This window comes from Lolium perenne, chromosome 2 (assembly GCF_019359855.2).
Source record: "Lolium perenne isolate Kyuss_39 chromosome 2, Kyuss_2.0, whole genome shotgun sequence".
In the NCBI taxonomy this organism is placed as follows: domain Eukaryota; kingdom Viridiplantae; phylum Streptophyta; class Magnoliopsida; order Poales; family Poaceae; genus Lolium; species Lolium perenne.
Genome location: NC_067245.2, coordinates 235,015,588 through 235,032,520, shown reverse-complemented (window position 1 = coordinate 235,032,520; position 16,933 = coordinate 235,015,588).

Genomic DNA, 16,933 nt, shown 5'->3' with positions numbered 1-16,933 from the left:
CATCATCATAGCAAATCTTGCGCCAGCAGAGAGTTGAGCTCGAACAAAGCCATGGATTCGAGGAGCATCTCGAAATTTTTCCATCGAAGCAGGAAGAGTTTCTGGCATCTTGTTGCGTGGGAACATGGTTCCATAAACTAAAAACAAAGTCTTCGTACAGAAGTCAAGGAAATCACGGACCTGAGCCGCGCGATCTTGGAATCTGACAATTTGGCGGGTACGTTCAGGAGTAACCCAAAAGTTAGAACCATGTGCAAAGCAAGTCCGAGCGAGAACATTGGCTTGAGCTTCAACACGTTGATCTGCGGCAGCAGATCCAAAAATGAGCCTGGTCCAAATGAAGAAATTGTCAAGGAAGAAAAAATAGCAAGAACAACATCAAGCATGGTTATGAACAGAAACATACTGTCATGTCGGTGGCGTCGATCATTAGTTGAAGCATATAATTTTCTCGAGAAGAAGCTTCGTAGCCTCAAAGCAATGAAAGCATCCTTTGCAGCAATGGCATCTTGAGCCTGTTGAAGAGCATTTTTTTCTCTCTCCGAAGATCTTCGAGACTGTTCCATTAGCACAAGTATTTGTTTTTTCATAGATTGAAGTTGCTGGCGAAGTTCTTGCAAATCTTGCGACAAATGTTTACTCGAAGATCCTTCGATGAGGCTATCATTGACGAGTGTTTTCTTCGAGAAGGAGGAAGCAGGAGAAGTATCAGCAGGATGAGGATTTGCAGAGTAGTTATCAAATATCAACTGGCAAAAGAAAGTCTTAGTATCAATGATCATGCAAAAGATAGAATTTCATCGATCTTCAGGAAATTTACAAGGATATTACAGGAGGAGTTCTTCAAAAGGATTACTAGGACAATTATCGCCAAAGCTATTGTGGCGACAACGGCAAAAGAAACAGGAAAAAAAAAGAAGGGGCATTCAACTAGACCTCCGGCTTCGACGAGCTAGGAGTCGAAGTTGGCTTGATTCCGAGATAGGCCAGGATCTTCTTCGTGTTGGGCTTTGCCGCCCTGATCAATGCTCGCCACTTTGTGGTCTCCATCTCTTCTGTGTCGCCCACTTTCGTCCAGTCGATAGTTTGCTGGCTGTCAGCAACCAAGGCGACAGTGCTTTCGACAGCAATCTTCATATTTTCTTGGCGCATCTTCAGTCCAAGATCTTCTGGTGGATTGAAGTCCTTGGCAAGAGAAAGGAAAGTCTTGGGCTCCGTTTTCTTCGGGAAGAAGTAAGGGAACAGCCGTGACAATCCTGCGTCAGCCTGTTCAATGCCTTCACGAGTTTCTGTTCCATGAAACTCAAGGACAGAGAGTGCATCGAGAAGAGGATCATTGTCGGGATCTTCAAGCTCAAATTCTTGGTTTGTTTTACCTGTTGAAGAAAATATATATTGGGCGACAAGCAAGTAAAGAAAAGCAAGTCTAAAGAAGACAGAATAGATCGAAAAACTTACTGACAAAGCGCCGACTCTGCAAGTTCAAGCGCTTGATGATTGCTTTTTCACGAGCAGCCTGCGCGGCTTTATGCTCGTTCAAAGAAGTTTCGGCATCATGAAGCCTTTTCTGCAGATCTTCGACACCGGCAGCTTCTGCCTTGGCCTTATCAGCCTCCGCTTTAGCCTTGCTAGCATCAAGTTCGGCCTTCTTGCAAGCCGCTTCACTTTGCTCTAATTTCTGAGCAAGCGTGTCGGCAAGTTTGTTGGCCTCCGCAAGTTTTTCTGCCAAAATAGTCAAAAATAGTCAAATTTGCGACAAAACAGGAGCAAGAAGCCGCGAACAAAGGCAAGCAGGGAGTCATTACCTTCGGTCTTGCTGGCATACTCGCGGTACCCAATGAATTGGGCACCGATGCGAATAAGTTCTTTGATCATGGGCTGTCAAAGGAGGATAAAGAAAGAAAGCGTTGGTATGGAAAAAAACATGGTGGCACAAAAAAGCAAACAGAGAAAATATAGGCAATGATAAAAAGAAATTAAGGACTTACATCATCCAAAAGAGGACTCGAGGAGCTACCCAATTGTAGGGTAGGCTCCTTGATTGTTTCAACCCTTGTCCTTTTTGGCAAAGGGACAAGGGGGCTTGCAGGAGCAGCAGGTTCGTCGATGTTTTGTTGAGGAGGCGAAGATTCCTCTCCTTCAACGTGCACCTCAGAAACAACTAGAGTATGCGACGTACTCATTCGAGCAGTCGCATCAGTAGCTGGCATTTCTTCCTCGTCACCACTACAAACAAATGACGGCAGTATAAAAAAGCAAGATAGAGAAAAAATTTCGAGTAGCAAAACAAGGAGAAACAAGAGATAACTTACGAGCTGATGAGAGCTTCAAGGTATGGATCAAAAGCTGCCTTCTGGCGTGAAGGAGCAGCTTCTTCGGCTTTGGAGGTGCCGGAATCTTCTACTTCAGTCCTCTTCCTTTTGTTCTTTGGAGAAACAGCAGGAGGAGGAGACTGTGCCGAGGTGGTACCCTTGGATTCAGCTTCCTTTTCAGAAGATCCCGCAGATTTTCGAGAACTTGCGGGTTCATTCTCATGGACAGGAGCATCTTGGTTGTCTTCAATAACAACAGCTCGTTCTTCGACTTCTCCACCTTCAGGAAGGGGAGGAAGCGAGACAAGATCTGGATGGTTCTATGAAAACAAGGGGGGATGTCAACAAAAGAGATGCAAAGGATGGCAAATCAAAATGAGTACAGTCGACAAAAGTTACCTCGGGGAGCGCATTGGCGGCGCTGTATGGTTTTACGCGACAAGAAGAAGGGACAGGATCTTTTTTGCTGAGGGAGGAGATTTTTCGGACAAGTTTCTCTAAATCCTTGACCTCTAAATTCACCGACAACCGATCCGCATCCTTGTCGCCAGCATACTTCCAGAGAGGGTATTTGCGAGCTTGAAGAGGCTGCACTCTGATTCTCAGGAAATAGGCTGTGATTTGGATACCTGATAGCTCTTTTCCGCGAGTGTTTTGCAACTCGTGGATGCGAGTCATCAATGCCTCCGTCGCCGTTTTTTCCTCCTCGGTAGCCTCTGCATCCCAAGAGCGGCGGTGATAGATTTTCTCAGCACCGTCAAAAGGAGGAATATTGTCTTCAGCACATCCATTGTTTTCCTCATGGATGTACAGCCACTTCTTGCGCCACCCTTGAACTGAGTCAGGGAATTTGACGTCGAAATACTCGACATCGGGGTGAACGCAGATAAAAATGCCGCCTATATTATAGGCGACATTGGGAGAGCCATTACGGCGACAAAAGAAAATGCGCTTCCATAGTGCCCAGTTAGGCTGGACGCCAAGGAAGGCTTCACAGAGGGTGATGAAAATGGAAATGTGGAGGATGGAATTGGGCGTGAGATGGTGAAGTTGAAGACCGTAAACAAAAAGCAATCCTCGAAGGAAAGGGTGAATGGGGGCAGAAAGGCCGCGGATGAGGTGGTCGACAAAACTAACCCGATACTCCATTGGAGGCGTTGGGTAGCTTTCTTCGCTGGGGAAGCACAGCGCTTTGGGCTTCTTGCTGATCCCCAGTTGCTTCAGGAGGTTGACGTCTTGGGTGGAGATTTTGGATCTCTCCCACTCGGCGCTTCCCATATCCACGGAAGCCATCGTCGATTCTGGTGTGCTGTGTCTGGTCAATCTACGCGGTGGCATCAACACTGGCGCAGGAATGCAGCTTGGGAGAAGATGAGCTCAGGGAATTGTGGGGCGCAAGAGGAGTTTTTGCAGAGGAGAGCAGGAGAACGGCGCGAGCGGAGGTGCTCGAGGAAGAAGAAGAAGATCTTATATAGAGGTGCGGCCAAGCGGCGTACCGTTGGATGAAAAAAGTGTGCGGCAGATGATGACCACGTGGAACGGGGGTAAAAAAGTAATTTAATCCTGGAGAAGTTACAGTGCGTGCGCCAGGAAAAGCGGAGGTCGTGTATCCCCCACTTGCACGACGTGTCAAGATAATGGGTAATTTGGGCCCACAAGGCAGAGAGAGAGGACTTCTCGCAATTTCAGGACTTATAATCGTGGCTATCGTCAGCAGTAACATCACTTAGCAGGAGAAAAATTCGACTCAATAGCTTCATAAAAAAGGCGACAGGGAAAAATATTGGAGAGCCTTTGATCAAATGCTCGGGGGCTACTTCGGAAAAATGAAAAGATCAAGAAAGACAAAATAGAAATGGCGTGAGCCTATGATCAAATACAAATATTTGCTCATAGCCTCGGGGGCTACTCCCATCGGGAGCGCTGTTCGCGCACCCGAGAGATTTGAAAACTTTGGGAAAGAAAAGAAATATAGCAGCATAAGGCGTGGAGCCTACACCCAAGCACAAGTCCTTGGTTGTAGCCTCGGGGGCTACTCCCATCGGGAACGCTGTTCGCGTGCCCGATGAAATTATAAAAAAAAGAGAGAAGAAAAGAAAGAGAGATGGAGAAAAAGAAGAAGAAAAAGTGAGCATATTTCGAGTTATATGCATAACTCTACATATACTACCATCGGGAAAGCAATATAAGTCATCCGTTGACTCAATAAAATGTGCCATTCCAACAGCCGAATAAGCACTCGACAATATATTCTCAGAACGCCAAAGTTGCGATCAATTTCTGAATGCCGCAAATTTGCGAAGGTAAGACCCCAGATCCGTTCTGTGTGGCGTGGCGCCGTCTCTGACGTCGGTTTGCTACTTTTATCCGTATCAACAGATACGAAGAAAAATCCGAACGGACGCGTTAGGTACCCGATAAATATGACTGGGACTCGACAGAATGGTAAGACCGTAAGCGGCACCTGTCGAAGTTTACACCAGTATCCCGAGATCATGTCCAGGGACGTGATCTTGAAGTAGGTTTTTGCGGATTGCCACTAGAGCAGTTAACTAGTACCTGATCCGTCAGATGAACTAGCCCCAATTACCATTATCCCTGTACAATATAGAAATTCATAAGAAGAAATATAGAGAAGTTTTAAGTTGTCGAGTAAAAATAAACAGTGGAGATTTTCCCTGACTCTACGATTCAAGCAAAATCTCGGGGGCTACTGACATAGGCATCCCCTAATTGGCCTGCCGAAGATAGTACCATGGGTTTACTGAAGGCCCACGACCCGAAGAATATGAAGATTCGGAAGCCCAAGTTGATATTAAGGAAAGTTAGAATTGTAATAGAGATGATGTTTGTAATCTTGTGGGATGAGTTGTAAACCTTCCAGGACTCTGTAACTTGTACAATACGAATCCCTCGACTCCACCTCCTATATAAGGGGGAGTCGAGGGACAAAGAAATCATCGAATCATTGTCTCTCAAACCCTAGTTTTCATAATCGTGGAGTACTTTTCGGCTGAAACCTTCGAGATCTACTTGCCCTCTACTTCCAACTAAACCCTAGTCTACAACCCGTAGGCATTGACAAGTTAATCCCTTGTCACCTAGTAAGCCTCTTGTTAAACTAGCTTGTTGATTAATAGATGATCATGGTTTCCTGATCATGAAAATTGGATGTTATTAATAACAACATCATATCATTAGGTGAATGATGTGATGGACATACACCCATAGTAAGCGTAGCATATGATCAAGTCATTAAGTTCCTTTTGCTACAAGCTTTAAGATACATAGTAACCTAATCTTTAGACCATGAGATCATGTTAATCACCTACACTGGATGGACGCTTTGATGACATCAAACACTACTTCGTAAATGGGTAGTTATAAAGGTGGCACTAAGTGTTCGGAAAGTATAGGTTGAAGCGCGTGGATCAATAGTAAGATTTGTTCATCCAAATGACAGATAGATATACTTTGGGCCCTCTCGGTGGAATGTCATCGAATTAGCTTGCAAACATGTGACTGGTTCACAAGAGATGTCATACCACGGTACGAGTAAAGAGTACTTATCGGTAACGAGGTTGAACTAAGTATAGAGATACCGACGATCAAACCTCGGATAAGTAAAGTATCGCGACACAACGGGAATCAGTATCATATGTTAAATGGTTCTTTCGATCACGAAGTCATCGTTGAATATGTGGGATCCATTATGGATCTACATGTCCCGCTATTGGTTATTGGTCGAAGAAGTGTCTTGATTATGTCTGCATAGTACACGAACCGTAGGGTGACACATTTAAGGTTCAATGATGTTTTAAGTAGATATGGAATATGGAATGGAGTTCGAATATTGTTCGGAGTCTCGGATGGGATCCAGGACATCAAGAGAAGTTTCGGAATGGTCCGGAGAATAAGATTCATTTATGGGAAGTCACATTCCATGTTTGGGAGTGGTCTGGTGAATTTATGGAAGGTTGTAGAATCATCGAAATAATCCACTATAAAATAATCTTTTGAAAGAATAAATAATTTTTAAAAGTAAATATAACTATAAAATAATGGACATGGATGTAATATCCTAGAATAACCTCGACTTATCGAAAGGTTGTTATGACAAAGTTTAAATAGTTGACTGCAATAAGATTACATCTTCAACAATGATGCTTATAGTCTATGCTGATTGTTCTAGTAATCGCTACATATCTCTTTTATGAGATATGTTAGTAGGATGGCTGAAATACATTCCTTAACATAAGTGCGTGTTAAAGGTTTATACAAGATACAACCGAGAGTTTTGCTAGTCCGTAGAATACTAGATAGGTATACATGCTTCACTGGATGAAGTGAGTATCACGGGTTGGAATCTTCACGGGATGAAATAATCAAAGAGTTTTGATTTCATCGGAAACGGTGAATATGCTTGCATTTGCGAGAAATTAAGTGGGAGCGCTAAGACACATTTATAATACTTTATATGGATGACATATCATTGATTAGAAATGATGTAATTTTTTACTTGATTAAAAGGTTTCATTGAAAATTAATTTCATTGAATGGATATGGACTAAAAACATATTTAGCGTCAAGATCTATGAAGATAGATTGAAACGCACAATAAGTTTAAGCCAAAGTACAAAGAATGAATATTGAAGTAGTTCAATATGAAAACGTTAAGAAGTTGTTCTTTTCCATGTGGAGGTTTAACAAGACTTGAGTGTATTTGACATTCAATGAGTAAAAACACATGAGTGATTTTAGATCACAAATAATATTTACACAATCAGATGTACTGTGCTCTATGATGTTACGAGCATATATCAAAATGATTGATAGGATGATCATTGGACAACGGTAAGAATATCCCTGAGTGCTTTGTGAGAGCCGAGGATATAAATATATAGTTTTATATGGGATAATGACAAACAAATCAATGTAAAGTGTTGCACCGATATTAGTTTGGTCATATATAAAATGAAATTCAACCTCAATTAGGCTAATGTGTTCATTAAAAGGTAGCACAATGCGCTAGAAGAAGTCTATGCTAGAGTTAGATGAGTTCTAAATATTGTGATGGATTTTACAAACGAAAACAGAGTATATCATTGTTTTGACAATGACCGAGGGTGTTTTGAGTCAAGGAGTTCTTTGAGAACTTGGTGTAGTTCTGGCGGTGTCAAAACTATGAAGCTATATCGTGTGTGACAATATTGGTAACATATTTTAGACCGCATAATTAAGGTTCCACCAGAAGACCAAACATATATGATTAATGCAAACTCATTAGAAAACTGAGTGATTCATGGAGACGCAAATGAATTGCAAAATACATACGTTTCTGAGCATGTCAGATTCGTTGACTGAAACCTCTCCCATAAGCAAACATGATAAGCACCAGGAGGCCACAATGTTAGATCTTTACAAATGTAAACTAGATTATTGACTCTAGTGCAGGTGGGAGACTGTTGGAGATATACCCAAGAGGCAATAATAAAAGTGTTTATTGTTATATCTTAGTGTTCATGATAAATGTTTACATCCCATGCTATAATTGTATTAACCGGAAACATTAATACTTGTGTGTTTTGTAAACATAAAATAGTCCCTAGTAAGCCTCTTGTTAAACTAGCTTGTTGACAAATAGATGATCATGGTTTCCTGATCATGAATATTGGACGTTATTGATACGTCTCCGACGTATCGATAATTTCTTAAGTTCCATGCCACATTATTGATGTTATCTACATGTTTTATGCACACTTTATGTCATATTCGTGCATTTTCTGGAACTAACCTATTAACAAGATGCCGAAGTGCCAGTTCCTGTTTTCTGCTGTTTTTGGTTTCAGAAATTCTAGTAACGAAATATTCTCGGAATTGGACGAAAACAACGCCCAGGTTCCTATTTTGCCCGGAAGCATCCAGAACACCCGAGAGCCACCAGGGAGGGGGCACAGGCCCACCAAACCCTAGGCCGGCGCGGCCAGGGGGGGCCCACGTGGCCAGGGGGGCCCGCGCCACCCTATGGTGTGGGCACCCCTTCGACCCTCTAGCGCCGCCTCTTCGCCTATTTAAAGCCTCCGTCGCGAAAACCCTGATACGATTGATGAAACCCACAGAAACCTTCCAGAGCCGCCGCCATCGCGAAGCCAAGATCTGGGGGACAGGAGTCTCTGTTCCGGCACGCCGCCGGAACGGGGAAGTGCCCCCGGAAGGCTTCTCCATCGACACCGCTGCCATCTCCACCGCCATCTTCATCACCGCTGCTGCTCCCATGAGGAGGGAGTAGTTCTCCATCGAGGCTCGGGGTTGTACCGGTAGCTATGTGGTTCATCTCTCTCCTATGTACTTCAATACAATAATCTCATGAGCTGCTTTACATGATTGAGATTCATATGATGATGCTTGTAATCTAGATGTCGTTATGCTAGTCAAGTGAATTTTACTTATGTGATCTCCGGAGACTCCTTGTCCCACGTGTGTAAAGGTGACAGTGTGTGCACCGTGTGGGTCTCTTAGGCTATATTTCACAGAATACTTATTCACTGTTATGAATGGCATAGTGAAGTGCTTATTTATATCTCTTTATGATTGCAATGTATTTGTATCACAATTTATCTATGTGCTACTCTAGCAATGTTATTAAAGTAGTTTTATTCCTCATACACGGTGTAATGGTGACAGTGTGTGCATCCGTGTTAGTACTTGGTTTATGCTATGATCATGATCTCTTGTAGATTGCGAAGTTAACTATTGCTATGATAGTATTGATGTGATCTATTCCTCCTTTCTTAGCATGAAGGTGACAGTGTGCATGCTACGTTAGTACTTGGTTTAGTCGTATTGATCTATCTTACACTCTAAGGTTACTTAAATATGAACATTGAATTGTGGAGCTTGTTAACTCTGGCATTGAGGGTTCGTGTAATCCTACGCAATGTGTTCATCATCCAACAAGAGTGTAGAGTATGCATTTATCTAATTCTGTTATGTGATCAATGTTGAGAGTGTCCACTAGTGAAAGTCTAATCCCTAGGCCTTGTTCCTAAATACTGTTGCGTTACTACTGCTTGTTTACTGTTTCACTGTGTTACTACTGCTGCAATACTACCACCATCAACTACACGCTAGCAAGCTATTTTCTGGCACCGTTGCTACTGCTCATACTTATTCATACCACCTGTATTTCACTATCTCTTCGCCGAACTAGTGCACCTATTAGGTGTGTTGGGGACACAAGAGACTTCTTGCTTTGTGGTTGCAGGGTTGCATGAGAGGGATATCTTTGACCTCTTCCTCCCTGAGTTCGATAAACCTTGGGTGATCCACTTAAGGGAAAACTTGCTGCTGTTCTACAAACCTCTGCTCTTGGAGGCCCAACACTGTCTACAGGAAAAGGAGGAGGCGTAGACATCAAGCTATTTTCTGGCGCCGTTGCCGGGGAGGAAAGGTAAAAGGTACTCACACTCCGGATCTCGGCTACTAAGCTATTTTCCGGCGCATCGTAAGTACTCAAAGCTATTTCCTTTAGATCCTGCAATTGCATCTTTTTGTTTCTTGTTTACACTAGTAAGGCATAATGGACAACAATGAGCTTTTTACTCTATTTCCTGATTTAAGACATGGATGGTTTGATCCGAAAATTAAAAAACCCATGGAACATATTAGTATGAACACTTTGAATACCATTGTTGCTAATGATATGGAAAATTCCAAGCTTGGGGAAGCTGGTTTTGATGAGCATGATATTTTTAGTCCCCCAAGCATTGTGGAGAAAATTTTCTTTGATGATACTTTGCCTCCTATTTATGATGATTATAATGATAGTGGTCTTTTGGTGCCACCTACTATGGAGAGTAAATTTTGTTGTGATTATACTATGCCTCCAACACTTGATGAAAATAATAATGATAGCTACTTTGTTGAATTTGCTCCCACTATTACTAATAAAATTGATTATGCTTATGTGGAGAGTAATAATTTTATGCATGAGACTCATGATAAGAATGCTTTATGTGATAGTTATATTGTTGAGTTTGCTCACGTTGCTACTGAAAGTTATTATGAGAGAGGAAAATATGGTTGTAGAAATTTTCATGTTACTAAAATACCTCTCTATGTGCTGAAATTTTTGAAGCTACACTTGTTTTATCTTCCTATGCTTGTTACTTTGCTCTTCATGAACTTGTTTATTTACAAGATTCCTATGCATAGGAAGCATGTTAGACTTAAATGTGTTTTGTATTTGCCTCTTGATGCTCTCTTTTGCTTCAAATACTATTTCTTGCGAGTGCATCATTAAAACTGCTGAGCCCATCTTAATGGCTATAAAGAAAGAACTTCTTGGGAGATAACCCATGTGTTTATTCTACTACAGTACTTTGTTTTTATTTTGTGTCTTGGAAGTTGTTTACTACTGTAGCAACCTCTCCTTATCTTAGTTTAGTGTTTTGTTGTGCCAAGTAAAGTCGTTGATAGAAAAGTTCATACTAGATTTGGATTACTGCGCAGAAACAGATTTCTTTGCTGTCACGAATCTGGGCTGTTTTCCCTGTAGGTAACTCAGAAAATTATGCCAATTTACGTGAGTGATCCTCAGATATGTACGCAACTTTCATTCAATTTGAGCATTTTCATTTGAGCAAGTCTGGTGCCTCGATAAAATTCGTCAATACGAACTGTTCTGTTTTTGACAGATTCTGCCTTTTATTTCGCATTGCCTCTTTTGCTATGTTGGATGAATTTCTTTGATCCATTAATGTCCAGTAGCTTTATGCAATGTCCAGAAGTGTTAAGAATGATTGTGTCACCTCTGAACATGTTAATTTTTATTGTCGCTAACCCTCTAATGAGTTGTTCTAAGTTTGGTGTGGAGGAAGTTTTCAAGGATCAAGAGAGGAGTATGATGCAACATGATCAAGGAGAGTGAAAGCTCTAAGCTTGGGGATGCCCCGGTGGTTCACCCCTGCATATTCTAAGAAGACTCAAGCGTCTAAGCTTGGGGATGCCCAAGGCATCCCCTTCTTCATCGACAACATTATCAGGTTCCTCCCCTGAAACTATATTTTTATTCCATCACATCTTATGTGCTTTGCTTGGAGCGTCGGTTTGTTTTTGTTTTTGTTTTGTTTGAATAAAATGGATCCTAGCATTCACTTTATGGGAGAGAGACACGCTCCGCTGTAGCATATGGACAAGTATGTCCTTAGTTTCTACTCATAGTATTCATGGCGAAGTTTCTTCTTCGTTAAATTATTATATGGTTGGAATTGGAAAATGATACATGTAGTAATTTGCTATAATGTCTTGGGTAATGTGATACTTGGCAATTGTTGTGCTCATGTTTAAGCTCTTGCATCATATACTTTGCACCCATTAATGAAGAAATACATAGAGCATGCTAAAATTTGGTTTGCATATTTGGTTTCTCTAAGGTCTAGATAATTTCTAGTATTGAGTTTGAACAACAAGGAAGACGGTGTAGAGTCTTATAATGTTTACAATATGTCTTTTATGTGAGTTTTGCTACACCGGTTCATCCTTGTGTTTGTTTCAAATAAGCCTTGCTAGCCTAAACCTTGTATCGAGAGGGAATACTTCTCATGCATCCAAATACTTGAGCCAACTACTATGCCATTTGTGTCCACCATACCTACCTACTACATGGTATTTCCCGCCTTTCCAAAGTAAATTGCTTGAGTGCTACCTTTAAAATTCCATCATTCACCTTTGCAATATATAGCTCATGGGACAAATAGCTTAAAAACTATTGTGGTATTGAATATGTAATTATGCACTTTATCTCTTATTAAGTTGCTTGTTGTGCGATAACCATGTTCACTGGGGACGCCATCAACTACTCTTTGTTGAATTTCATGTGAGTTGCTATGCATGTTCGTCTTGTCTGAAGTAAGAGCGATCTACCACCTTATGGTTAAGCATGCATATTGTTAGAGAAGAACATTGGGCCGCTAACTAAAGCCATGATCCATGGTGGAAGTTTCAGTTTTGGACATATATCCTCAATCTCATATGAGAAAATTATTAATTGTTGTCACATGCTTATGCATAAAAGAGGAGTCCATTATCTGTTGTCTATGTTGTCCCGGTATGGATGTCTAAGTTGAGAATAATCAATAGCGAGAAATCCAATGCGAGCTTTCTCCTTAGACCTTTGTACAAAGCGTATAGAGGTACCCCTTTGTGACACTTGGTTAAAACATGTGCATTGCGATGATCCGGTAGTCCAAGCTAATTAGGACAAGGTGCGGGCACTATTAGTACACTATGCATGAGGCTTGCAACTTGTAAGATATAATTTACATGATACATATGCTTTATTACTACCGTTGACAAAATTGTTTCATGTTTTCAAAATCAAAGCTCTAGCACAAATATAGCAATCGATGCTTTTCCTCTATGGAGGACCATTCTTTTACTTTCAATGTTGAGTCAGTTCACCTATTTCTCTCCACCTCAAGAAGCAAACACTTGTGTGAACTGTGCATTGATTCCTACATATTTGCTTATTGCACTTATTATATTACTCTATGTTGACAATATCCATGAGATATACATGTTACAAGTTGAAAGCAACCGCTGAAACTTAATCTTCCTTTGTGTTGCTTCAATACCTTTACTTTGAATTATTGCTTTATGAGTTAACTCTTATGCAAGACTTATTGATGCTTGTCTTGAAGTGCTATTCATGAAAAGTCTTTGCTATATGATTCACTTGTTTACTCATGTCATATACATTGTTTTGATCGCTGCATTCACTACATATGCTTTACAAATAGTATGATCAAGGTTATGATGGCATGTCACTCCAGGAAATTATCGTGTTATCGTTTACCTGCTCGGGACGAGCAGAAACTAAGCTTGGGGATGCTGATACGTCTCCGACGTATCGATAATTTCTTATGTTCCATGCCACATTATTGATGTTATCTACATGTTTTATGCACACTTTATGTCATATTCGTGCATTTTCTGGAACTAACCTATTAACAAGATGCCGAAGTGCCAGTTCCTGTTTTCTGCTGTTTTTGGTTTCAGAAATTCTAGTAACGAAATATTCTCGGAATTGGACGAAATCAACGCCCAGGTTCCTATTTTGCCCGGAAGCATCCAGAACACCCGAGAGCCACCAGGGAGGGGGCACAGGCCCACCAAACCCTAGGCCGGCGCGGCCAGGGGGGGCCCGCGCCACCCTATGGTGTGGGCACCCCTTCGACCCTCTGGCGCCGCCTCTTCGCCTATTTAAAGCCTCCGTCGCGAAAACCCTGATACGATTGACGAAACCCACAGAAACCTTCCAGAGCCGCCGCCATCGCGAAGCCAAGATCTGGGGGACAGGAGTCTCTGTTCCGGCACGCCGCCGGAACGGTGAAGTGCCCAAGGTAGTCGTCTCCATCGACACCGCTGCCATCTCCACCGCCATCTTCATCACCGCTGCTGCTCCCATGAGGAGGGAGTAGTTCTCCATCGAGGCTCGGGGCTGTACCGGTAGCTATGTGGTTCATCTCTCTCCTATGTACTTCAATACAATAATCTCATGAGCTGCTTTACATGATTGAGATTCATATGATGATGCTTGTAATCTAGATGTCGTTATGCTAGTCAAGTGAATTTTACTTATGTGATCTCCGGAGACTCCTTGTCCCACGTGTGTAAAGGTGACAGTGTGTGCACCGTGTGGGTCTCTTAGGCTATATTTCACAGAATACTTATTCACTGTTATGAATGGCATAGTGAAGTGCTTATTTATATCTCTTTATGATTGCAATGTATTTGTATCACAATTTATCTATGTGCTACTCTAGCAATGTTATTAAAGTAGTTTTATTCCTCATACACGGTGTAATGGTGACAGTGTGTGCATCCGTGTTAGTACTTGGTTTATGCTATGATCATGATCTCTTGTAGATTGCGAAGTTAACTATTGCTATGATAGTATTGATGTGATCTATTCCTCCTTTCTTAGCATGAAGGTGACAGTGTGCATGCTACGTTAGTACTTGGTTTAGTCGTATTGATCTATCTTACACTCTAAGGTTACTTAAATATGAACATTGAATTGTGGAGCTTGTTAACTCCGGCATTGAGGGTTCGTGCAATCCTACGCAATGTGTTCATCATCCAACAAGAGTGTAGAGTATGCATTTATCTATTCTGTTATGTGATCAATGTTGAGAGTGTCCACTAGTGAAAGTCTAATCCCTAGGCCTTGTTCCTAAATACTGCTGCGTTACTACTGCTTGTTTACTGTTTCACTGTGTTTCTACTGCTGCAATACTACCACCATCAACTACACGCCAGCAAGCTATTTTCTGGCACCGTTGCTACTGCTCATACTTATTCATACCACCTGTATTTCACTATCTCTTCGCCGAACTAGTGCACCTATTAGGTGTGTTGGGGACACAAGAGACTTCTTGCTTTGTGGTTGCAGGGTTGCATGAGAGGGATATCTTTGACCTCTTCCTCCCTGAGTTCGATAAACCTTGGGTGATCCACTTAAGGGAAAACTTGCTGCTGTTCTACAAACCTCTGCTCTTGGAGGCCCAACACTGTCTACAGGAAAAGGAGGAGGCGTAGACATCAGTTATTAATAACAAGATCATATCATTAGGTAAATGATGTGATGGACATACACCCATAGTAAGCATAGCATATGATCAAGTCATTAAGTTCGTTTTGCGACAACCTTTAAGATACATAGTAACCTAATCCATAGACCATGAGATCATGTTAATAACGTACACCGGATGGATGCTTTGATGACATCAAACACTACTTCGTAAATGGGTAGTTATAAAGGTGACATTAAGTGTTCGAAAAGTATAGGTTGAAGCGCGTGGATCAGTAGTGGATTTGTCCATCCAAATGACGGATAGATATACTCTGGGCCCTATCGGTGGAATGTCATCCAATTAGCTTGCAAGCATGTGACTGGTTCACAAGGGATGTCATATCACTGTATGAGTAAAGAGTACTTATCGGTAATGAGGTTGAACTAGGTATAGAGATACCGAGGATCAAACCTCAGATAAGTAAAGTATCACGACACAAAGGGAATCGATATCGTATGTTAATGGTTCTTTCAATCACGAAGTCATCATTGAATATGTGGGAGCCATTATGGATCTCTAGGTCCAGCTATTGGTTATTGATCGGAGAAGTGTCTCGATCATGTCTGCATAGTTCACGAACCGTAGGGTGACACACTTAAGGTTCGATGTCGTTTTAAGTAGATATGAAATTTGAAATGGAGTTCGAATATTGTTCGGAGTCTCGGATGGGATCCATTACATCACGAGGAGTTCCGGAATGGTCCGGAGAATAAGATTCATATATGGGAAGTCACATTCCAAGTTTGGGAGTGGTCCGGTGAATTTATGGAAGGTTGTAGAATCATTCAGAATAATTCACTATGACAGGGACTCCACTAGCCCTAGATGACCCACAAGGTGGGAAGGTGGACTCCACCACCTTGACCTAATTTTCCCAATTTCAGTAAGTTTTGGAGTTGGACTTCAATGTGGTTTTGGGGTGAACCCTAGGTTTTCCACCTACTTAAAGGGGAGAGGAGGGGAGGGGCTAGATACACTTGGCCGCACCACCAAGGGCACCAAGGGCCGGCGCCCTAGCCCCCTCTCTCTAAACCCTAGCGACTTCCTCCTCCACCTCTCTCCCGCACGACTTTCGGTGAAGCCTTGCCGGAGTTCTCCACCACCACCGCCACCACGCCATCGTGCTGTCAGGATTCCGAGGAGGATCTACTACATCCGATGCCCACTGAAATGGGGAGAAGGACATCTTCATCGACACCGTACGTGTGACCGAGTGCGGAGGTGCTTCTCGATTGTGGCACCGTCAAGATCTTCTACGTGCTTTTGCAAGCGGCAAGTGATCGACTACATCAACCACGAGATTTATCTCGTTAACGCTTAGCGATCTTCGAGGGTATGATGATCTCATCTCGTTGCTATCATCTACTAGATTAGATCTTGGTTTGTTATTCGTTCTAGTGGTAGGATTTTTTTTATTTTCTATGCTACGAATCCCTACACACTTTCCCAGAAGTTCCCTTCCCACCGGATGCTCTCTCGCTTCCTCTCTCTCCCCGCTTCGCTCTCAGGCTCCCCAGCCCTATCCCCGACCGCACCCAAGCAACCTCCCGTCGCAGCTCAGCTGGGCATCCATGGCAGGGTAAGCCGCGTTCTGGTTCCGCCTCTTGGGTCTGACTTTTCTTTCTGCTCGGGTTTCTCTTGTTTTTTGTGAGCTCTTTCTGGGTTCATTATCTTCTCATGCAAACTCCTCTATTTTCTCATGTCAATAATTCAGGGGTAATGTTGCCCAAAAGCTGTGTAAGTTGCCCTATATGTGTGTTTCTTAATTTCAGTGCCAGAAACTATACACCCTATATCTAGGAACGGAGGGAGTAAGAAATTAAGGGATATGCATGGTGAAAATCATGCTAAAATGGATTTTTTTGGCGGAAATCACGTTATCAAAAGAAAGGAAAACTAAAACCGAGAAAAATGCTACAAAAAGATAATCTAAAATCACGAGATAAAAAAATAAGAAATTAAAGGCGCGGGATATGCGGTGCACCA